Source organism: Haemaphysalis longicornis, unplaced genomic scaffold (assembly GCF_048455015.1).
Source record: "Haemaphysalis longicornis isolate Haplotype H1 unplaced genomic scaffold, Haemaphysalis longicornis Haplotype H1 scaffold_8, whole genome shotgun sequence".
In the NCBI taxonomy this organism is placed as follows: Eukaryota; Metazoa; Arthropoda; class Arachnida; order Ixodida; family Ixodidae; genus Haemaphysalis; species Haemaphysalis longicornis.
The window spans coordinates 26106773-26132283 of NW_027526445.1; the positions used below are offsets into that span (position 1 = coordinate 26106773).

The 25511-nt window shown below is 44.3% G+C and overlaps 1 pseudogene; it reads right to left on the reverse strand.

Annotated features, from left to right (window-relative positions):
• Positions 1–2925: 2925 nt before the first annotated feature.
• LOC144148225 (uncharacterized) overlaps positions 2926–25511 on the reverse strand; it is a 145854-nt pseudogene continuing 123268 nt past the window's right edge.

Here is a 25511-nt window from a genome sequence, read left to right on the forward strand (position 1 = left end):
CATAGAACAATACAAGGCCCGTTGATGTCGCGGCCGATTTCTTTAAGACACCGATGAATTTTCGCCGCTGGTTCCCTCTTCACCCTGCGCTTACACAGTCCGTGCACTGCATCCAGCCATTGCGGCGACGAACTGCACCTTTCTTCCACCCTGCATTTACGACGCTTTATTTATTTCATTTCATTTCATTTCCTTAAAGACCCGCGAGGGGGTATTACATAAGGGGTCGGTAATTATAATTACAAACATAGAAGCCAAAGAATTATCAAAGAAAATGCTTTTTGATGTTTTCTATGACGGATGATGGGCAGGTGATGGTTGCGATTTCACTGGGAAGGCCGTTCAAGTCTAGCGCGGTACGCGGAAAAAACGAAGCAGAAAAAGTGGAAGTCTGTGAACGTGGCCCAGCAACATGAAGCAAATTGCTCGAGCGGTGAGATATGCGTGTTGCGGGAACGATATAAGGTGGGGCATGCAAGGGACTATGAAAAGTTTGTGGAACAAAGACAGGCTGGCAATACGACGGCGAAGTTCTTGATCCGGTAAACTAGATTCTGCTTTCAATCCAGATACGCTGACAGTGGAAGAGTATGAGCAGTGAATAAATCTAGCGGCCCGGTTTTGAAGTGATTCGATTGCATGTGTAAGATAAGATTGTCGACCGTCCCAAATGGGCGATGCGTATTCTAGTTTCGGTCGAACAGTGGATTTTTATGCTTGTAATTTTACGTGTTGTGGTGCGAGGCGTAAATGGCGTTTAAGAAAACCCAGTGTTATATTTGCAATAAAATGATGTAATTAACGTGTATCTTCCATGCAAGATCACTACAAAAAGTGACGCCCAAATACTTGTATAACTGAACATTTTCTAAGGGGATAGCATTACCTGTGTACGGATACACGAGCGGCATGCGGCGGCTGTGGAATGAAACGACTTTATATTTACTGGGGTTAAGTTCCATGAGCCAGCGCTCGCACCATTTTTGGAGGCAGTTCAGGTTGGCTTGTAGGGATGACTGTTTTGAAATGGCAGTAACAGCGTCATACATAACGTTGTCATCAGCGAAAAGGCGGTTTTACACGTTAGGTTTGAAGGCAAGTCATTTATGTATATAAAGAATACAAGGGGACAAAGAACCGAACCCTGGGGCACCCCGGACGTTACTGGAAGAGGATTAGAGGTATGGTTGCTAATATTAACAGACTGGGAGCGGTTCGTAAGGAATTCTCTGATCCAATTTAATATGTTAGGGTGAAAATGTAACTGGGAAAGTTTTATTACCAGTCGATAATGGGGTACTTTGTCGAATGCTTTGGAAACATCTAATAATACGGCATCGGTTTGTGAGTTACAGTCCAGGTTAGTATGCAAATCGTGAACAAATAAGGCCAGTTGTGTTTCACAAGACGAACCTCTGCGGAACCCACGTTGTGCTGGAAGAAAAAAGCTGTTTGAATCAAGAAAGCTTATGATATGCGAGTAGATGACGTGTTCCATGATGTTACAGGGAACGCTGGTAAGGGATATGGGACGATAGTTTAATGGCGAGTTTTTGTTACCTGATTTGAAAATTGGAACGACCTTCCCATTTTTCCAGTCCTCTGGTAGATGTTCTGTTAAAAGTGACTGCGAGAAGAGCAAGCATAGAAAAGATGCAGAAATATATTTTGTATTCTTAAGGAACTTGGAGTTGAGTTCGTCAATCCCGGAAGAGGAGGAAAGTTTAAATGTTTTGATTAAGCAAAAAATTCCATTAGTAGTGAACAATACGGGTGGCATAGCACATTCTATAACAGTGGGTGGTATTGTGAATGACACGCTAATTTCTTTTGTAAACACGGATGAGAAAGCCATGTTGAAGATGTTAGCGCATTCATAATCGGCGATTACGTGACCCGATTTACTGGTAAGAGTAATTGGGGCTGTATGCGGGGGTTTTTGTTTTCTAATCTTTTCAGAGTTTTAGAGAACCATGGCTTTTGGGAGCTTGCGTGGAAGAGGGATTTCGGAATAAACCTGTCAGTCCATTTATTGACCTTGTCCTTACACAGTGTCAAGTTTTCTCCGACGTACCTGGAATAGAAAGTAGTTTCCAAACTTGATAAGTATGCGTTAAGCTCCAAATTTATTGCTTCATAATTCACCTTGTCATACAGCCGAATGGTGTTTTGGTTGGTTTGACGAAATAACGGTTTCAATGCAAATTCGGCATGGATAACCTTACAGTCACTTATTTCGGGGAGATAAGTAATCGAGACCATGCTCTCAGAATGACTGGTTAGTATTAGATCCAAAATATTTTCACCCTCTTGTGTTACGCGGGTTGGTGCAGTTACCATTTGTGAGATGTCCAGGAAAGCCCCGGCTTCGCCTTGGGCCTGTGATGGCCTGGTTCCGTTAAGCCAATTAATACCCGGAAAATTAAAATCACCGAACAAAACTGCCGTGGCATTGGGATATTTTTTGTAACTTCGTTTAACACGTCATTAGGGTTATCAGGAAAGTCAGGACAGCTATTCATGGGCCTGTAACTGACGCCAAGTAATATTGACTGGGGCTTAGCAGAACAAAGAATCCAAATTATTTCAAGGTCAGAATAAAGGTTAACTAACGAGCAGGATATTTTTTTGGTTTATGACAATAAGAACCCCTCCTCTTCTCTTATCTTTCCGATCCTTCTGAAACAGTTTAAAATTAGGCAAATCGGCCAAGACCTCTTGATAAGAGACGCTGTCACACAACCATGTTTTGGTCAATATAAGAAAGTCGTTGTTGGATGACAAAACCAGATTACAAATATGTTCACGATTCGAAATGATACTTCTAATGTTAGCAAAGATCACGGAACACGAAAAAGCTGATTTGGGGACAATTTGGGGAGAGGTTGGCTTTGGTCGAGGACGGGATGATATCTATTTTAACTCTTACACTGACTGCGATGACTCGTCAAAGATGTACCGTTTAGTTCCGAGAAGAAGGGTTTTGAAGCTCACAGTGAAAGCTGTCGACTTAGTTCTTGCAAAAGCAATTAGATGTTTGCGCGCATGAAGTACTCCAGGGGAGAAGTCCTCGCCCACGCTGAAGTCTGTGTCCTTGAATTTGCGGCCGTTTGAAAGGATAAGTTCTTTGGACTTAGATGATTGATACTTTACAATTATGGGTCGAAGGCGTTCTTCTGTAAAGCGCCCTAGGCGGTGCGGACGCCCAATTTGTGAGGGAGGAATTGTTAGTTTGAGTTTGTCGGAGCAGGGACGAATAATTATTTCTTGCGAGACCGAAAACGTTTCCGTTTTAGTAGTGTCCGGAATACCATAAAATATCAGATTGTTTCGTCGCGAGTGGTTCTCGCTGTCGTCTACACGGGATTCCAGATTACAGATCTTGTCAGTCATTTGGATTGTGTATGTCTTTAGGCCATCTAGCTCTCTGCGCATGGATGAAAGGGCAGTTAATTGTTTTTTAGGTCAGTGATGCGTTTGCACAAATCGGTTATCGTTACTTCCGTCGTTGATAGCTGGTTTTTAATATCCTGAATGTCGGAAATGACCTTATTCTGTCCGGCAGATAGCTCTTGCGATTCAATAAGCAAGTCTTCAGCCGTGGGAGGCCCAGGGGTTAGTTTCGACATGCTTCGAAATGATACTTCGAAGCAATAAAGAGCGTATGACCGGCGCACACTCGACAATTATCAAAACGCAGCACCGTGGGCTCGGCAGCTGAACTAAAAAATAATTACTCGATTTCGTAGCAAGAAAAGCACTTCTGTTACTGACCTGCATGATGAAGGCAAACGAATTAGGCTGCGCGTTCGCACAGCTACCGAGCCCCCATGCGGCGCGGACCGGGGTGGTGGTTTTTTATTTGTGGCTGCAGATGATGTCTGTATTGATGGGGTATTCCAGGTGTCGTCGAGGGTCAAGGTTTGCAGTGGCGGCGCTGTTGCTGAATGCGGTGCGATGGTAGCGGGATTCAAGTTAGAAATTCTATTGTGGAAGGCGGCGGGAATTGTTGACGGTCCGATGAAGCCAGGCATAAGAAACCGCAGGAACAACTTTGAAGGCATGGTGAGTACCTGCATATGAAGGCAAACGGATTAGGCTGCGCGTTCGCGCAGCTACCGAGCTGTGATCATGGCTGTAGAAGATAATGTACCGACTACATTTCTTCACAATTAGTGCACACGCAAAGTGAAGACATAGTGGCGCTGCCATGAGTCTGACCAGGTATAACGACGACCATTATGTTGGTTATTTTTCTTCGAGCAAACGACAGCTAAGCGACGGGCAGCGGTCGAAATTCGAACTATTCAGACCCAAAAATTGTATGCGCGTTGTTTATATGAATATTTCTGTTTTCTAACTGTAAAACAATCACAGATAGCCCTGATTTAGGTATAAAATACACCGGGAATAGTTTTTACCAAGAATAATCTGTGTTTCAGTGAGCAATTTCTTTTTTCTCCTTTGCCAGTTTTTTATGAGGGCGGCTTTTTCTTCTTCGTGTGAAAATCATTCTTCGGAATGAAACATATATAAACGACTTCATAATCAGATGGTTGTACTGTCAGCCGCTCATATTAATAATCATGGGTATAAACAGCTGCCATTTAATGAACTTTTTTTCTACCCGGGGAGAGTCAGGTAGCGGTGGCCGGAGGGCCTGCTGCACTCTTACCCTGTCATCAACAATACCACCGGCACTGGGCTTCCAAATCGGAGCTCGGCCTCCCATGTCAGCTGCATTGGTAAACGCAACTTCTAACAGCTTGTAAATTTCTTACTGATAAACTTCTGAATTAAACGCAAAGTTCATATCAAAACGCCTTTACTCACATCTCCCCATCAGAAGGGCAAATAAAAAATACCAGAAAACATTACGTTAAAAAGTTTATCGTATGGCACCAAGTTTTCTGCCTGGCGGGGGAAAATTTCTGCCTGGCTTGGGGGGGGGGGGGCATGGGGGGAATGGGGAAATGGAGGAAGGTATACAAACTCAGTCGTGTAGCCAGTAAAATTTTTCGGGGGGTGTTACACCCCGTCGGTAAAAGAAATTTAAAATGGTAGCCTGCGCCCTGGCAGGATAATATTTTCATCTTCTTATGTTATTCTTGTTTTCGTATTTAAGTTTATAGGTGAACTGGGTCGAAAGCGCCGAGGAAAATGTCCGAAAGGAGAGGGTGGGTGGCTCACTTTTAAAATTTCGGTGGGTGTTCTGACACCGAAACACCTCCCGTGGCTGCAAGATTAACATTTGACATTGGCTTCTGACTAATAATCGCATATCCTCAAGGACTTACTCGTTCCTCCAGAAGGACGTACGGTGGACTTGCGTCATAAACTGTCTCATTGCGCTAAATATATTTCTTTTATTTGAATATTTTTTTGTATCAAAAACCGGCCCGAGGAACTGCTAGCAAAGGGTGGTAACTTTCTGTGGACCGACAGGTTTGGGGTGTTTGTCCACTGTGGCTGTGTCCACTGGTGCCGTCGTGCACAATCCTAAAACAGTGGGGATCTTTTAAGAAACAGAAAGCTGTGGTTCGCTGCCGTTCTAACCTTAGAGTTGTGTAGTTGCTTCACTTGTCACATCCCAATATCTCCTTCGTGAGCCAATTAATGTCATAGAAAGTAAAACATATGTAAAGAAAGCATACAAGGATTTAGCTAAGTTCATGCAAATATATTTTCTCCAGAATTTTAAATAGATTTGGCGAAGTTATTGTATAAAAATTATTACGTACCATCGTTAGTAGTGGTTGATTCAGACGCTTCACGTTGTTCTGGCGGAAGTCGTGGTACGTTCAGGGCACCCTAGCCATTAATAACATACAAAGAGGGGAAGGTTGTCGTAAACAAGGAACGAATCGAATTTTCAACATTGTGCTGTCTATGCGTTCCCGTTTATTTACAACAATGTTTAAAATTTGTTCTGTAAGGTGCCACTTTGTTTGAGAGGAAGTTGTATGCGAAGAAACGCAGCTGCTCTGGAACATTAAAATTCTGCGCTCTAATCTTTATATCACCCCAATCAACCCCTTGAGAACACTATCGTATACGGCACACCACATGTCATTTTGAAATCCACATGCCGTTCGTAATCAACATTAACCTACACTGATGCCATTCCAGATATATTCGCAAAATCAGCTAGAACACCCTTCAAGACAATAAACAAAACCAAATGAATAGCTTCTTTGAAGACGTATAAATATTGCCATTAACACCGTCTCCCACACATACCTGCGGATCATACGGGACTTTGGACAAAACGTGTTAATCTGCTACACTGCGTTTCTTTAATCACGCCGAACAATTATGTGCGGATTTATGTGTTCAGCTAACATTTATTCGTAATTCTAGAGTAAATGTAGAAAGTTGTGAGGGAAAAAAGCAATAAAAATAAACAAGCCTGCAACCATCCTCTACACAGGAAGCAAAAAATAAAAGTACCGAAAATAAAAGAGTCAAAATGAAGTAACAAAATCACAAACGTGTACTTAATGAAGCCGTCTCTCTGGATGGTCTGGAAAACTACAAAATGACTGATAATCAACTTGCCAAATAGCAAAGGTGTATCAGTCTATCGCCATCACTCACCTAGTGGAAGCAAAAACACAGAAAAAGACGGTGCCGGGGTGGAGTTGACGTGTTCATTTTGTGCCACCGACGAAATGATAGGTTGGCGAAAGACTACGCTTTCTCAAAAATGCGGTAGTTTTTTCCGGTGGAAGGGAAATACGAAAGAACCATCCTAATTTAGTGCCCAAATAAAAACTTCTGGTGCCATAAATGAATTCACACTCCTCCAGTCAATAGGCGTGCCTAATAGCCCAGATAGCATTATTGTGCCAAACCCTGTAATGTTGAAAGTACCTGTGCCGACACTCTAATCACTGCAAACGTGCGTTTGTAATGGCTCCAAAACAATAATTAGACAAGGACCAACTCTGACCGATGTCTCCGCGTTTGCGTTGAAGCCAGCGATCTATCTCACGATGAGAAAACAGGCTGCCGACCGAGAAATCCACCATTTAACCCGGGCCCCAAAAAAGCAACTAAAAATAAAGAAACAGAGTGATAAACATATCTCCATAAGAGGGGCAGAACTTCTTGTTCTAGCCGCTAACCTTGTTGCTGCGTGTCGTCATAGTCAAGTAAGGGGCCGATCACAAGCTGAGGGGACCGCTCAACTGATGTCTTACCTCCCCATAAAAAAGGAACAAAAAACGAAGAGGGGGACAGCAAGAGAGACAACGTCTGTCTCGACATGATAACATTGCTACGCCGCCATGCACAGCCGGACACAAAAAAGTCATCGTAGCCACTTTCCAGGTTAGTCATCGTTTTGGACAAGGGTTCAAGACAATATCATTTCACAGGAGCAGCCATCACAAATTATTTAAAAAATAAAATTTTGTAAGCAGCAGCTGCGGCAATCATGATTGGTTTTGTGAGCTGTTAACTACCCAGGTAGTTCCAATATTGTATACATGCATTCGGTCCGGTCGTTTGCGGGTGCCCTACAAACTCTTAGGTTTACTGCGTGGCCAAAACAAACCTAAGTTCAAAATTTGTGGAGCAAACCAGAACATACTATCAATATAAACCTCGTGAAAACACTCACTGATTCACTTGTTTCTGTCCTGGAGTCAAACCTGTAATATTGAATGCGTGTAATAAAGCCATGGGTGAGGAAACTACGCAAACTGTAAAATAGACAAGACATCAAATAAAAAGTGTCAAAGTTCAGTTTCAGAAATGATATTCCTTTGCACAGCAGACAACCTAACTTTGCTTGTGTGACCCTGAACCCTTTATCTTCCTTGCGCACGTTATTGCATCGAATAAAGCATGTTATAAAATTTGTGACCTCGTCCTCGATCATGATACGATCCACCTCATTCTCGACAGTTGATTGTGCTTGTCTTCGCACATATCTGTTCGCGTACATGGTTCTATTCGTTAGTGATTTATCTTCATTCCAACATTTTTTTCTAAAAGAGTAGGAAGGTAATAAAACTTGCATAATGGGCTGCCATTATACCAACAGTTAAAAAGGTTGGAATACCTTCACAATGTGCCTAATTTTACATGCCCTGTTGTCCTATTGTCACAGTATCCACAGCGCAGTTGAGGTGAATCGATGTGGTACGTCGCAGCCTTTACGATGTACCCTAAGCCCTCGCAATCTTCCTTGCATGGCCCTCGCACTACTCCCCACAAGTATCTGTTTGTCACAGATGTCATTACGGCCTAGAACTCGAGGTGGGAAAGATCATAATCATCATCATCCTATGTACAGCCACTGCCGAGGAAAGGCCTCTACTATAGATCTTCAATTATGCCTTGCTTTGTTTTTAGATCACCAGTTTTAAAAAGTATACCTACATTTTTAGAGTATCCGTCAAAACATGCCTACGGTTATGTCATTGTCAACAAAAGCTTGGCGCTCTACGCCTTCGGGTTGTTGTCTGCACTTTCATCACAATTGACCAATATAAGAAGTATTTAATGTTTTCCAGCTGCTTGTATTGCTGTATAAAATAAATATAAGAAATCATGGTTACCTTCCGGCCCCTGAAGGACGGCGACAAATACACCGCGGCCGGACGGAGACTTCGAAGTTATATATGTTGCACAAACACAATATGGCTGAGCGCAGCAAGAGTTGCGCTACACACGACGCTCGGTGACCCGTGGCTTCCCGACGAGACTGCTGTCACCTGGTTAATCACATGGTCTTCGCGTGGTCAAGCACCCACGGAACCACGGGCGCAAAGGTTACGAGTTCATTTTAGCGGTTACAAATTAGTGGTTCCAAACTTAATGCCATGAAGTAACCTCTGTATTCAACAATATCTTTGGCCTTAATCGCAACTCAAAATTAACCGGCTTGCGACGGTAATTGAATTGGCTTTTAACGGTTGATATAGACGTTAAAGCTTTTACAGATAGCCATAAAGGTTACAGCCTGTATGGTGTAATGTATCTATTTTTAGGGGGACAGATACAGCATACCATTTCCGCAACTTACTGAACCAATGCCAACCTTTCCTCATTTGGGCAAAGTAGAAAATCAGCTATTTAATATGGATAAGAAGACCAGAACTTCAATCCACAACACCACTAACAACATGCCATAGTCTGCCCTCGGGTTCTCTGGCTTTGCGCACTGAAGCACCTGACCTGCTATTACCCCGTCGGAGGAAACCCAGCTATGGTAACAAGACCTCCACTGCAAATTCACCGCTATGCATCTATTGCAAAACTAGTTCTGAATCTGGGGATTCGTGAGAGACAACCACGCAAGTGGGTGTTCAGCGCTGCGGTGTCAGGACCATGACCCAGCCTAAAAACACAACACAAAATACGACAGGATGACCCTGTAACGGAATGGGACATTAGGTCATTCGTACAACAGAAATGTTTGAAGTGCCATAGACATTTTCTAGTTCTACAACAGATATTCCTGCCAAGCAGCCGACCATCCTGTAGTTCCAACAGAGATCCCGGTTCTAGGAGAGGGGTTCCTGTTGAACAACAAAAATTTCTGTCGCGCGCAAGAAATATTGCTTGTGTTTTTTACTATGGAATAGAAAAGAAAACAAAGCAGACGTGTGTGCGGTCTGTTTCTGGTTTTGATGCCGGCAAACTAGAGGAGTAGTGGCCAGTAAGGCCAGCGTGCAGGCGTTGGGTGGCGGGGCAGTCGGCTCGTCAAAGATTTACAGGCACGAGCTGGTGACAAGATGAGGGGGGGGGGGGGGGTGTTCGGGGTTGAATGTTTCAGTCGAAGTCCTATGGTAGGTTCGTCGGGGTCCCTCCAGGTTTAAAGATGCGGGATCTTCTCCGTCATCGTCGCGAGCCACAAAACCATTCCGGTTCTACGTCCCGGCCTGACAGCATGTGAGAGCTTCCATGTGACGCCGACTCGTCTAGCTCAAACATTGTTATCAGACTGTAAAGTTAGCGTGTAGGCCACCCGTAGAGTTGGCGTGTTGTGCTACGGAAGCCCTCATAGGGTTAGCGTTCAGTGAATTCCATGGTAGCCCTCGGTCCATACCCGGGATCGACTCCCGGAAGATGCGAGCCCTATTTTTTCTTGGATTTACTTGTATCCTTGTACAGCCTCTTGTAGTGCAGGTTATTGTATTTGGATTATTTTTTTTGCGTGTGTACGTATGAGGGGGTGTTAGCCGCTCCTCTCGCATGTGTGACCTCTGTCTCGAGTCCCACTGCAAGTGCCTGCGCGCACGAGCGCCTGCGGTAGCGTAGAGTTTTCTGTAAGTGTCGGCAGTGCTATTTATGTGTTCCATGCAATTGTATTGAACGCTTTGTTTGTTCGAACGAAGTTTAGGTACGCGTGAATTCTTTGTAGCTCCAGTGACTTTGGCGCACGTGCCCTCGCAATCGCCGACCGACCTTGCAAAATAGTAACTGTTATCACGCATACTATTTGGGCGTGTAGGTAAAGTGTTTCCGACCGTAACCCTCCACATTTATTTCGATATCCCATTTTTTGGAAGTTAGAGAATCTGGAATTCACACATGGCGACAAATATGATCCTGAGGTTATACAGTGAAAGGAGATATTTATAAAAGTATCTTCCAATCTACTTTTAGGATAAGGTTACTCAGCAATGAAAACCGATGTGTGAATTGCGTTCTTTTCTTGGTGCCTCGATCACTACGGGATATAATGTAGAACTGCTCATTGAAATCTGGTATTCAAGAGTTGCTCATACATTGCTTGTTTTTATTCAAACAGTGCCCCAATATTGCAAAGGTAATGTCGTAGGGAAGTCGTTTTAAGCAGCAAATCCTTGTGGGAGCTATAAGCGCACAAGGAGCAGTGTACAAAGGACAGATTCAACAATGTTTTTTGGGCGTGTTACTAACATGTAGTTTTCTGAAAATCAGAGCGGACTTCACAACGACTGCCACTAAATTGTCCTTTCGTACACATAGTTTCACACACCTACTCCTTCCTTTTATCGTAGCTGGTGCTTCATGTTTAACGCTGCACAGACGCACGATGAATTCTATGTTAAATACGTTGTGTCTGTGGAGCATACTAGAATTTATATGGAAAATGTAAGATTTTGTGCAAATACGGAATGTAGTACTCTAAACCCGCAAAAACTTTGTTGGAGAAAACAGTTGCACTTGAGTTTATTTGTATAAAATGTTTTTCTAAACTCATAAATATATAATACGTCGAGTTATTACTAGATTTATTTCTACACCTTATGTTTGTATGCCGTAATTGCCATGATGTTTTCCATATGAAACGACACCCCGAAGATGTTTTTATAAAGCTTACGTCCATGATTATGTTGAAAGTATACTGAAGCTGTTTTTGTCCCCAATGTTTGTGTGTTTTGCCGCGGATGCAGCTGCACCCATTATTTCCATATTGCATTCTAAAAGAATCTGCATATGTTGAAAGATCTTTCGAAGCAGAGAAATCTAAGACATATGCGCCGATATGCCGTCCTGGAGATTTCTGTTTTTTTAATGTGTGCCGTTTGCCGTCCTTTGATTTACCACACTTTTTTTAGACGGATTAACTGTACTAAGCAAAACACCCCTAGTGATTCGTACTGACTCTTGGCAGCCGTCACCTTCTTTCGGCAACAAGTTCGCCTATGTTTTCATCGAGTGTTAACCGCTTTCGCCACACAAAAGGATAATGAAATCCAAATAGACTGCATTCCGCGTGACCAAATTCCAACTACCGTTATATGGCAAACATACCAATACGGACAGCAGGCTCCGTTGCACCTCCCCCTTCCGCTAAACCCCCCTCCCTTTCCCCGCTGCGGCAGGTGGTACCACAGTATTACACAAAGGAAATCATCCGAAGCCACACACGTTCCCTTCTCCCATTTCACTCGCCCATCCACCACCCGTGGGCCGCACCTTGTTTGGCCGAGGTTTAGTTTCATAAAATTCTGGTTGCCGGCGGGAACGGGCACTTTTATAACTCGCGGGACACACCATTCGCCTCACATTCGAAATGATTTTAAGAACAAATGCTGCATTGTTTGCCATGTGAGCGAAACTGAGTGTAACTTCGACCACCTACTGGGACCTTTTCCTCCTATCGTGGCACGTGTACACGTTATATCAGGTACACTTTTTCTTGAGTACGCGATGTGAAAGGCCACGCATTGTGGATACATGGTCCCCTTCATTAGCCTTTTATAGTTTCGTTCTGTGAAGTAAACGTTTTCATTCTGCTCTAAAAAGTCTGGCTCTACATTGAAGTGTCCATTTCCATCTGATACCAAAATCAAAGTAAATATTTTACACAAACCATAGTCGGTGCCATTTAGCCTAGTTAGAGTATGAGAGGGAAGTAAATATAAATGGCAAATTATCTATGGTTAGAAGTCTCCCGGTCGTACAAATTACAAAAACGAACCGTGCGGCTCAGGCAGGCAGTAACAAAGGCAGCAAGCACGTAATCAAGTAAGCTGGCATTGCCTGTGCGCAGAGAATGTACTGAACTCTCTGCTCATTTGGTACGTTGTTATCCGTCCAATACTGACGGAACACACTTATCTGCCCCTACAGGCACGTCTTCCAATGTTGAAAGCAACCCAGGGTTAGCCACGCTCCCATACACCCCAAGTGCTCAGCCTAACACTCACCAAAGGTTTTCTATCTATTTGTCTATTTATCGAGCTCTCCATATATCTACCGCTCAAACTGCTCCGCGCCCATTATGCTTCTTCCCTCTCTTTAGTGCTGTTTTCGTCTATAACGTGCTAAGAGGCCGGGGTTTCATACCTACATTCTCAGCGAAAGGTGTCAGGCAGGCCTATTGCAAACTGCTTTATTTTTCCGCGAGTTAACTGTCATTATATAGGCAGTTACTCAAAGGCAAGTTAAGGACCGAAAATGCCGAATGTCCGTTTTGTCGAAGCAAACACACCAACATGTCTTTTGTAACCCGCGTGGTGTTGATTGTATGTCGCAGAAATCTCCGCGAAAATAACTTATGCTAAACTGATGCAAAACTGATGCAGCGTTTCTTCTAATAACCGCGTGAACGCAAGTAAAAGCCTAATTCATTGGCTTTTCTTAACTTAAACGCGAGAACGGACGAACCCAGTTTGTTTTCAGAAACTCCAGTTAATCATCATAAATCTCGTGAACTTTTCTCTTTTATTTGGCGATATTTTTTGTTACAGGTTAATTAAACGGACTGCATTCTTTTCAGAGTGACAGAAATTTATTATTTTGATTTCTTGCATCTATAACAGACTTCTGACGGCACGCACGAGCCAATTCCCGGCTTTCCTAAAACTAGAACCGTTTATTCTCACATTTTTATATACACCTAAATGCGCAAAAAACAACCAAATTTTACATTTTGCATACAAAGTGTCTTTTAAGGCCGGAGCCCTACTCCCCAGTGTTTCAAGAAACAATATGTATGCACAGGAAATCGTTAGGTATAAAAATCACGCACCCCTCTATGTAACGATAACGAATGTTGAACGCGAATCTTTCTTGTGATGGATTATCTGTTTTGGCAATCTGATTGTTTGGTTGGCAATTTTTTCGTTTTTAACGCCAGTCTGTAATCTGCTTTCTGGAGAGCTTCTGGTGCGATGGTGGGTCGGGAGATCTAGCAAGGTGGTGGTTTTGCAAAAGTACGGGGTACTTCAGCTGGATAATCTCTGAGTCACGGGGTGGCTGGTGTGGTGCCCAGAAGCTGCATTCTCAGACTTCAGCCTGTAATCGCTCGTTTCCATCTATCCCTGCGAGATCAAGCCGACATTTTACCGCAGTTGTGTTCAAGGAATCCTTCTGTTATGTTCAGGATTCCTTGTATGCGAACACCGGATGTTGAGATACGACCGTTGGCGCAGGTTCTACACGCCTGATGGCAGTCTGCGAATATGCGAAGGAGTTTCTTCGTTGTTCAAGAAGTCATCGGGCGTTTGCTCGGTTTCGATGTTCCTATTTTTTTATGGTCGCGGTGCGAATGACATCGCCTAACCCGTCAGTGACACTTAGTGCTGTTGCTTGGCGAGCTGCGTAGAGGACCGAGTCCGGGAATCCAAGTAGGGGTAGTCATAGTACTTTCTTTGAAGGAATTGTACCCGTGCTTTTCTTCGCTGTATACAATGCTCGGGGGGCATGTTGCACAGGGTTGGAGCACTCTTGAAGATCATACGGATGTAGTGTGGCACAGTTTACGGTCAAGCATGGTTCGTGTCCGCTATCATAGATAGCCTAGCTGCCCCATCACCCTGCGGCCACTCGAAGTTTGCCTGAGTCGGTTCAGTTCAGTTCAGTTCAGTTCTGTTTATTCATGTAATACGGTTACAAAAATATTCAAGACAGTGTTTGGACCCATAGCCAATTGGCTAGTCGTGGGTCCAATACTAAATACGCTTTCTTCACAGCGGCAAAAACGAACACAATGGTTAGTTAAAGCAGGGAAATGAACATATCAAACGTTTAACCCATCACAAGAAAATATTTGACACATCGTATATCATAACATACATAATCAACATACCCGTAACATATCAATACAAAAGACAATTGATCATTATTCATACACACTTATTAGATCCAGTTTTAAAGCCAGAGAGAAGTTAGTTTTATTCCTGACGTTATTAGGTATACTGTTCCAAATATGGGCGCCATTGAATTGAAATAATCTTTGTCCGTGGGTATTAAGGCAAACAGGCAAATTAAATTGGTTATTAGTTGCAGCTCTGGTGATTACGTTAGTGGAGAAAAATAAACTCAACGCCAACGGATCGCTTTGTTGCACTATATTATGAATTGTTAAAGTAATTTTTTGCTTGTACACAACGGTAAATGGTAATATTCGTGTTAGCTGGAAAAGAGGTCTGCTAGGTTCTATTGAATTAGAAAACCTCATAATTCTTAAGGCGGGCTTTTGTATCAGAATAACCGCGTTCCAAATATGTGATATATGTGCCACCCCAGGATTCCAGGCAATAACTCAAGTGGCTATGGACAATACCGAAGTACAATATCCGTAGTATGGCCAAATCAAAACATTCGCGAGGTTTTAGTGAGATATGACACCCATAAGCCAGCTTTGAACAGAAATGTTGGATTTGCGACTTCCAGTGCATATCCGATTCGAAGATGATGCCCAAATATTTGTAGGAAGATACATGCTGAAGTTGTTTGTTGTTTAACCAAATAGATAACAAATTGGAACCTAATTGTTTTCGCCTAGGGTGAAAGATCGTGTATTTAGTTTTATCAAGAATAAGGGAGAGGTGGTTGTCGTTGAACCACTCTAGTACACTTCTGAGACCGTGGTTTATTTTAGGCTGAATTTCTTCGATCGTCGCGCCTGTGAAAATAAGGGCCGTATCATCAGCGTACAATAATGCCTGTGAGTGTTCCGAAATTGATGGAAAGTCGTGTATGTACAGGGAGAATAGAATGGGCCCCAATACTGAGCCCTTAGTTATCCCCTTGAATATTGTTTTGGGTCAGATATTAAGTTCCTAATTGTCACGCATTGTCTGCGATCAGATAAATAACTAGTTAACACTTCATGTATTCTACCCCTAAAACCATATTTGTAAAGTTTACTCAATAATTTGGCATTATTAACTGTGTCGAAGGCCTTTTTTATGTCTAAATATACTAACACGGCTATATAAGTGTTGTGAAGAGCAGTGTTGAGAATTTGGCTTAGAATGAGTACTGCTGTGGATGTAGATCTTTTTGGTGCAAAGCCATGCTGACTGGGACCTATAATGTTGTACTTTGATATACATTTCCTAATATGACTGCTGATGATTTTCTCGAATATGGCATTTATAACACTTAACACCGAAATGGGTCTATAACTGCTAGGTTTTAGCTTGTCGCTTTCTTTAAAAATAGGAAATAAGCGGTTTTATGTGGGTGAGGGTAGATTCCGGTTTCTAGCTAGTGGTTAAATATATGCCGAAGATGCGGAGAGAGAATGTCTATATTATCTTTGAATTCTTGACTGAAAATCTGTCTATCCCAGGGGCTTTTCTTGCATGAAGTATTTTAACTACGCCTATCATTTCATGCAGTTCAATATCATTTATTACATAACTGTTTGAAATAGGTTGCAGTGGCGGCTTTGAATTATTTATAGGATGTATTTGTTTGGCCAGCTCTGGGCCCGCGTTGGTAAAATAGTCATTAAAAAGAGTTTACTGTATTCTCGTCGACTAAATCAAATTGTATTTGTGGCCTTGATTTCAGGCCAAAGGCATCATTGACAATATCCCAAAATTTCCTCCGATCCCCATCCGCTTGTTCGATGAGAGATGAATAGTAATCGCGCTTTCTTTTTGTCATCATACAAACCGAAGCGTTCTTGAAGCGTTTGTATTGGGTTTGGTCATATATATTATGTTTATTCTGTTTACATCTATTGTACCAGTGGTCCTTTCTCTTAAGAGTTTGCTGCCGAGGTGGACATCAATGATTTCCCTACCTTGTTGTGCACCCCTAGCGCTTCCCGCTTTCCTGAGGTGGTCTGAGAGGGGAGGCTAGCGCTTGCTTGTACGCTTTCCAGAGGAGTATTTCGAATTTGTTCATTTCACTCGGTTTCAGAGGGTGAAAACTGGGGCCTGCACCCGATTGATGCCATCACCTCCTTCATAGCATGGTAGTGGTTGAGTTTATGAAGGTTGCCTCACTCTGAGCTCTGTGATTGCTCAACATCATCCAGTCAGTCATTTTCGAGCAATTCAGCGTTCGACGTAAAGGGGGATCATCATTAGTGCACCGACAGCAATGTGATCGCTACGACATAACTCTTCAATATTTTTTACCACTCCACTGCGTGAAGTTCTTGACCACCTTGAGGTGGTACTTGCACCCCGTGTAACGTTGTTGCCGATACGTGTTGGATACATTGGGTTAGTGAGGACGATTAGACGGTGTTGCTGATTGGTAAAGAGGAGCTTGTTACCCGTTGGCGCGGGGTACATATAGCCACACAGAGGATGCGCTGCGTTAAAATCTCAGCTTTTTACAGGCCATTTCTGCCCACCGCGCTCTCTGCTTTCGTTTTAAGTAGTTTAAGGTATCGCAGTGATGATTTGACGGGCTGCAGATAATGAGCGCAAATACACCTGGCCGCCTCTGCTTCGAGGTAAGATTCCTAGGAGTATATGCTCGATGCTGCCGCCATCAACTTGGTCTTGTACGACGGTGATGGCTTGTCTCGCGAGGGTGTGTACCCAAGACGGAAGGTTCCCGAAGTGGTTTCTGACGTAGCCTGCCTGGCGTGGTATACATCCTTCCCCCTGCAGTGCTATTATATCAGGTTTTGTGGCAGCATTGCTTATGTACTGCAGAACTGCACTTTGTTTCTTCTCGTAGGTCCGACAAATGCGCTGGCAGAGCAAGAAAGGTTTTGCCTATCGGTTTGAGGCCCCTGCCATCACGCTGCAAAGTAGATGTATCGAGGTTTAGAAGAAATATTGCGTATCCCTTCTAACGCTTCTCATTGGGCGTAGGAGTGGAGGCTTGCGTTGCAATTGCGAGTGTTCTGCATCCGTTCCACCATCCTGTTTAATCTACCGGTTAATCCTGGATGGCCAACATGTTCAGCTCTATGAGGGCTTACTTTTCGTTTATTATATTGATTTTCACTTGCATATCTGTGCTTGATGAGGGAGTTTCCGTCGGCTTTGAAGGTGTGCGCCCTTTTCTTAGTGTTTGTGTGGAGTGCTTTTTACAGTTACTGGTTCGTAACTCTGAGCAATGCGTTTGGATCTCCCAGCGATTTGACTTTCGCTTATACCTTTTTTTACTAGGAGTGAAGTGTCGGAAGAGGTGTGTGTTGTGTCATGAGTTGATTGGACATAATTGTTAGCAGTGGGTGTGAGCGCTCCCCGCGCCTCCCAATTATCGCTCCTTCAAAAGCAGCTGTCCAGCTCACGACAAGCAGTTACAGGTGTAAAAACATTTTCGATTGATTCCGTGACCTGGCACCACCCAAATAGTTCTGTAGAGAAAAGCTCTGTTTTAAACAAATATAAATTAATCCTCAGAATCCACAGCGCAGTTCAGCGAAGGTTACTTCCCACTTCTGGGAACCACAAACCACCCGGGAACCACATTCTACCCGATGTTTTAAAGGTGTGTACGCTTCATTTATATCCGTGCATCTGAACGAGTAGCGTCGAGATGCCAATATTGTCTTAACCTTGAAGATGCAAAAGAGAGTCAGGTGGGTTCCCGCAATGAACGCGAGGTATAACAGCGGGGTTAGCGAGACTGTCCGGCAACTCGTTGCAACTGATGCCTGTGGGCCCACGAGCTCATGCCAAACATGCATCGCTGCCATGCGTTTGAACCAAAACGTAGATGGCGGTACATTACACAGTCGGAAGGGGAATTTTGTGCGAAAATAACTGACAGTTAATCGGACAATATGATGATGTCTGAGAGATGTCGCAGTACTTTACATAGAGCGAACGCTATTGGTAGAACCTCTGCGATTAAATGTAGCGTGTAGACCGGGATTCGTAACGAATAGCTCCAATCTAAAGATGGCGAAAAAATACCAATTCCAGATTTCTGCAGTCTTAAGATGCATATCTATAATCCCCAGAACACGTAGGTTTGTTCTGTTAATACTCATTTAAAATAGCTGTTAATAAAGAGCTTTTTTGAAGTGTTCTTCCCCAAGGGAAGTGGTTTCGATAAAAAAACTGAATTTCTCGCTCATTAACGGATACTAGAATAACTTTATGTAGCTTAACAGAAGTACAAGCAAGGCGTGTTGCAACAAAATGCAATTGGGGTGAAATGAGTTTCGACCTGAGACGTATAAAACATAAACCGGGAGGGGAAACAGCAAGGGATGGCACCTCCAGGGAGGCTCCATACATACGGAGGTAAGACATTACCGTTGTCAAGAGAAATCATTACCGGAGCACTGGAATGAGTTCCTGTAAGCACAAAACACGGTTGGAGACGAACCGAGGGAGGCAAAGGCCAAATCTAATAATGCGCCTCTCCAACAGGTATAACGGTCGCCGTTTCAATGGAGGAAAGAAAACTCAGGAGAGGCCCCTAGCATCCAAATGCATTGCAAAAAATGCGGAGGAAGTGGCGTCATTTTTTTGAGCCATAGACAATGTTGCTTACTTGTTTACAACTGCGGTGGCCAAATCTGGGCGAATAGAACGGACAAATGTTTAAGGCGCTTGGTATGTTGCTGTCTCGCTACGCTTGCAAACCAGCGCAGTCGCTACGATAAACGTTTTTAGATTAGGCTAGTTTGAACACTGCGCCGCCGGTGGCGGCCTTAACTCGTACCCTAGCCGCAGCGGCGCTTACGTCGCGTCGAGATCGGCTGAGCGAGTCGCTGCCGCCACCGGCGACCTGCCGGGAAAATCACTTTCGCTCAGCGTTGGCGAGAGCCACAGTTCGTTCTTTGCTCACTTTGTATTTCTTCGTTGTGAAGCGATGTGCAATCTATCGCTACTGAGATGAAGCGCCCAAAGACCGCAATGCTGTAAGACCCAAAACAATGCTCCCGTCGTCTTCGTTCGCCATCCCGCGAGCCCGTTGATATGACGATGACAAACGCTACTTTGCCAGTAAGAGCTGAGAAATTGTCCTTCTATCTCAAAAACAAAGGCCGTTTTTCGATTGAAACTTGGGGTGTGGGTTAGAATGGGCAAATTGAAGGCGAAATCAAGAGCTTAGAACATGACATCGCACCGAGGAATTAGCGACGAAGCTGTTTTCGCTTCGAAGCGGGATGGCAGGGCGACGCCATGTTAGTCAAATCCAACCACAGACAGCAATGTATGATTGGATGGCGTGGTGGGCTCAGTGGGCTCAAATATTGGCAGGACTTGGTTTCACAAATGTGACGTCAGGGTCTCTCCTAACCTTTTCTTTCCTCCATGCCATTTATAAAGAGGCCAATCAAAAACAAGACGCAGCCAAACTCTCTCTCTCTCTCTCTCTCTCTCTCTCTCTCTCTCTCTCTGAGGTTTCTCGTGCACAGCAATGCTGGTGTTGGTTGACAGTGTCCCATTTCGGTTGTACGTACCCATGCAGGGAGCGCCATAATCACGATGTGTTGGTTACCATACTCGTTCAGTGCGAGAGGTCAATAGCAACATATAAAAAATTGCAAAAATGTAACTAAATACTCTAAATTACTGTTCGGACATTAAAAGAATTTATACCTATGCACATTTCATGTAACCCGCCGTGAAATCTGCAAGATATTCAGATTTAAGCTAAAATAGTTTCACCCAATTGAGCAACATGGATTTTCCTCAGCTCGATTATGTTATGCCCAGTTTGGAGAACGGTTTGTTCCTAACGCCTGTAAAGGTAGGAAAACCAAAAAGCTCCAATAAGGTGCTTGGCCATAGCTATTCATTGGTCTAGAATACCGGCAAGTAAACGATTTCTTGAAATTGTTCACAGGTATTTGAAACCTTCATCACCTCACTCTTGCCGTAATCAATTCGAATTTAAACAGCCGGTTTGTTAAGGTTACAATGGCTACGAAACAAATTTGCGACACACAAGCCGTCCCCGAACACTCTGAAATTTGAATGATGTTGTATCAGTTGTTTCGGCAAAACCAAACGGATGCTTGCTTCCCTTCTCGAACTTATCGTCGAATACGCCTTGGCGAATGGCTTCTAAAAGCTTGTATACCGGTCTGGACCGACTCACATCGTAACTGCTCGTGTAAACAAGGCACGTGAGTCTGTCTCTGATTTTTCTTTGGACTCATGCTTTCCAGCTCGGAACTCAACACGCAGTTTATGCTCATCCCCAGGGCTCGAGCAGCCGCACAAGACTGGTGCCATGGACTAAGGGAACTTTATGAGAAACAGAGACTTTTTCCGTATCCCGGTGACATTCTCAAGTGTTCTTTCTTCGTCTATATCCCCATTTCTTCCACAGGACTCTGGTGGCTCCTTTAGAATATTAGTTATTAGTACTACATGTGGAGGATGTGTAGTCTCTTTGAAACCATCCATAACAAAACACGGGGCGTGCTAAGTTAACACTATAAAGCTTAGAAGAAATATCCCCATTCACTTTCGTTGAGCCTCTGAAACATCCCGACAACTCGAAATTACTTGGAGATAACACAGATCTTTCAAAACGCGTTGGGAACAGCCTGAGATGACATTGATCAGACACTAGAGAACTGCCAAAGTATATTTGGTGTTCGCCTAGTTGGTTTCAGACAATGTTAGAAAAACGCATAGTGGTGTACACACGTAAGCAAAGCGAGAAACAAAGACATTGTACTCAAGCCCGTAGGGTTTTTTTTTATGTTTCCTTACACTGCATTCATTTAACACAAAACTAAAAATAACTTTTCTGTTCCCCTGCGAGGGACCATTTGGGACGCCATCTGCCTGGTATAATGCAGTAGAGGGTGTAGAGGCTTTCAATTGAATCTGAGAAATATGTTACACAGAGTCTACGCTGTCCAAATACATATTGTGCACCTGATTTGACGTGGCAAATAAGTTACAGCAAATGCGAGTTCTTCTAGTTTATCTTAATTATTTGTTGCGGGATACACCTTCACATCATTTGTAGACATTGTAAACTGGAAATATATAATTAATAGATTTGGAAATAGACTCTTCAAAGCCGGCAAGAAGTAAAATGGGCTTGTTTGCACCCCTACATCGCTAGCCAAGAAAATGCGGATAGCAGCAGACGAAAATGCTGCGATATGCGAGAACCCCTTACAGGTTAGGTACGTTCCGGAACTTCCGGTGCGATGGAAAACTCTTACTAAACGGGTTGATATGCCGCGCCCCTCTACGAGTCTGCCCTAAGAGATTTCAAACCCCTTTTGTCTACTGAAAACATGCGCTGAATTGAGGTAAGAGAAGAATCCACATTACCAATATCTCACGGGCCAGTGAAACAATTGCCTCAATGGGGCTGGACCCAGGGCGCAAGTTACAAATTCCACGATTTTAAAACTGGAGAACGGAAACAGAATTTCGGCGATTTTCGAGCAGTTGCCTAAAATAATTGAAGGCGTGTTCGAAGCGGCGCAGTAGAATTCTTTGGGTGAGCACAGGAAATGCCGGGCTTGTACCCACGAGGGAACGGAATGTCTCGGGAGTTTGTGGTACGCGTAAATACTTGGAAGTTTAATTTCAGTCAGGGCAAATGACAGAAACACTGCAACGAGTCACACCCCCGTCCTCATGACGGCAGTGCTATTTATGTGTACCATGCAATTGTATTGAACGCTTTGTTTGTTTGAACGAAGTTTAGGTACGCGTGAATTCTCTGTAGCTCCAGTGAGTTTGGCGCAGGTGCCGTCGCAATCGCCGACCGACCTTGCAAAATTGTACCTGTTATCACGCATACTGTGTGTGCGAGCAGGTAAAGTGTTTCGGACAGTTACCCTCCACATTTATTTCGGAATCCCGTTTTTTGGAAGTTAGAGAATCTCGAATTCACACATTGCGACAAATATGAACCTGAGGTTATACAGTGAAAGAAGATATTTATAAAAGTATCTTCCAATCTACTTTTAGGACAAGCTTACTCAGCAAACCGATGTGTGAATTGCGTTCTTTTCTTGGTGCCTCTATGACTACGTGATATAAGGTATAACTGCTCATTGAAATCTGGTATTCAAGATTGGCTCATACATTGCTTCTTTTCATTAAAAGATTGCCACAATATTGCGAAGGTAATGTCGTAGGAAAGTAGTTTTAAGCAGGAAATCCTTGTGGGAGCTATAAGAGCACAACGAGTAGTGTACAGAGGACAGATCAAACAATGTTAGATGCAGAGCATCTGATTCCTTCGCCTTGTCCCTCCGGCGTCGTCGTCGTCATCGTCGCCGTCGGCGTTGTCCACCCTTCCCCATTCTCCTCGCTACGTCAGCTGCGCTCTCCGCCGCTTACCCCCTCTCGTCTCCGATAGCGAACACTCTCTCGCGAGGGGCATTGGATTGGATTGGATTGGCTTGGATTGGATTAAAGTGGATTGTGTTGCGTCATAGCCGCGGCAGACGCGCTGGGGCCGGCGCATGTGCAGTACTCTCTCTTCCGCGGTTTCCCCTCCTTCGGGCGCGCTGCGCATATAACCGGTGTGCCGTTCTCCGGCGAAGCAACATCCACGCTCTGCTCAAACACCTAGAGTCTACGCCGCTTTACAAGTACGCCAAGGTCGTCATCGACTGGGACCGGCTTACGCAGTCCCCTCAACGTTATGCGCGCTATAAAACGCGGTCGCTTCGCCGCTCCGCCTATGCGTCGCAACTACAGAGGGGTTCCGGCGAGGGGAGGTGGGAGTTTTTTTTTTGGCGTATTACTAACCTGTACTTTTCTGATTTCATACAGCGGACTTCACAACGACAGTTACACAACTCTACTTTCATACAGCATATTTTAACGAACCTACTACATTTGCTACGCTTAGAGGAGTCGAGGAAAATTAAGCAGATGCACAATAAATTCTTGGTTAAAAGCATTGTGTCTGTAGCGCATACTAGAATTCATATGGAAAATACAAGATTTTGTGCAAAGACTAACTCAGCGAGTTATAACCCGTAACCGTTTTGTTGGAAATAAGAGTTTACACTTGGGTTTATTCATATGTATTGTTTTTCTTAATGCTTAATTAAAAATGCGTACAAATAATAATATTTTTATTTTTACCGTTTATGTTCGTATGCCGGAATTGCCATGATTTTTTCCGTATAAAACGACACCCCCCAGATGTTTTTATAAAGCTTAGGTCGATGATTAATTTAAAAGTAAACTGAAGCTGTTTTTATCCGCGAAGTTTGTGCGTTTTGCCGCGTATGCAGCTGCAGCCATGAAATGTCCGATTGCATTCCAAAATAATCTGCATATGTGAAAAGATCTCTCGAAGCAGAGAAATCTCAGAAATATGCCCCGATATCGCGTCCCGGAGACCTCTTTTTTTTTAATTCTGCCGTTTGCCGTCCTTTGATTTAACACACTCTTTTTAGACGGATTAAAGGCCAACTGCAACGAAATTTTGGGGCTCCGTAAATGCACTATTTTCCGGTAGTATAACCTTAAAAGTTGCTACCTGCAAAATTTGGAGGCCCAGATGTGCTTCCCTGCATCGTAAATGAAGATCAAAACGCTATTTTCAAACCGAAACTGGAAAAAAAGGGCGGCCATCACGGACCGCCGGAAGTGACGTTGCACTCAGGAATTGAGTGGGCGCAGCCGGCGGATTTTCCCACAGCTGCCTGTGAGAAGACGGCGCGCACTCGATGTGTTTTGGGTCGTCGGTTGCTTTAGACATTTAAAAAATGCGCGAAAAGGGGTAGGGAAGTTCGTGCAACCATTATTACTTCGTTGTGAGCTGCTCAGACGCGCCTATAGTCGTTCGGTAAAACGAAAACACAGGCATCGCCAGACGTCGTGGCGAAGCTGGGTGTACAAAAGGCAGTGGTTTAGCTCTTGATGGGCGCTGGCACAACTAATATGCCCTGTGCCGATCGAACCATCCTGTGTTTGTGAGAGAAAAAAAAAATAGCTACCGTGTGAGGGAAGTGTAGAAACACGCCTGCTAGGGTGTAGGTTTCAGCGCACGTTGTGAAAGTTCAAATCCAGAATTTTATTATTTTTGTTTACGCGGGCAGTTTTGCTCCTGTTAGCTGGGTGCCAACGCCAAATCTTTAGATAATGATGCCATGCAGCGACGAAAGCACTGCAGTGTCTTCACTCGTGAAGCAGTGATCTTCCCCCAGGCTCAGTACTGCAAAATGTGGCCTCGTTTTTTGTTTTTCTAACTGGCGAGAGAAATGTTGCCCGCAGCGGCTAGTATTTATTTGTTTTTTGACGAAGTAGTTTGAGCTGAATCGATTCCGTGTAGTGCGCCGCGTGCTGTACTTGTCCGCGCCCCGACCGGCGCGATGAAGTGACAACAGCGTATCACCCCGCGTCGCCCCAGAGCTCTTCGATGCCGTCGGCGTACTCGCGCTCTCGAAAAGTCGACCGACCGATCGCGCAGTGGGCCGCACAGCTATAGCTGCCGTACTCGTTCACGCCCCGACCGGCCGCGACAACAGCGTATCGTCTCGCGCAGGCCGTTCTGCTCGCAGAGACGCCCGGCCGCGAGCTTGCAGCGCGCCCCACAGCCGCCGTAGTCGTTCGCGCGCCGACGCACCGAGCTGCAGCCACAACAGCGTATCGTCTCGCGTCGGCCGTTCTACGTATTGCGCACTCATAAAGATGCCCGGCCGCGAGCTTGCAGTGCGCCGCACAGCTGCCGTAGTCGTTCGACCGCCGCCGCACCGACCAGCCGTGCCAACAGCGCGTCGCCTCACGTAGGCCGTTCACGCGTTTCGCGTGCTCATCGAGTCGACCGAGAAAATGCTGCCGCCGTCGCACCACGAAATCGGTCGCTGCGCTACTGCCGTATTTGCTGTTTATGTATCGGCAACCAAGAGTTTCTTCAGCTTCTCGCATTACGGAAACCAATTATTCATGCAAGAGGAA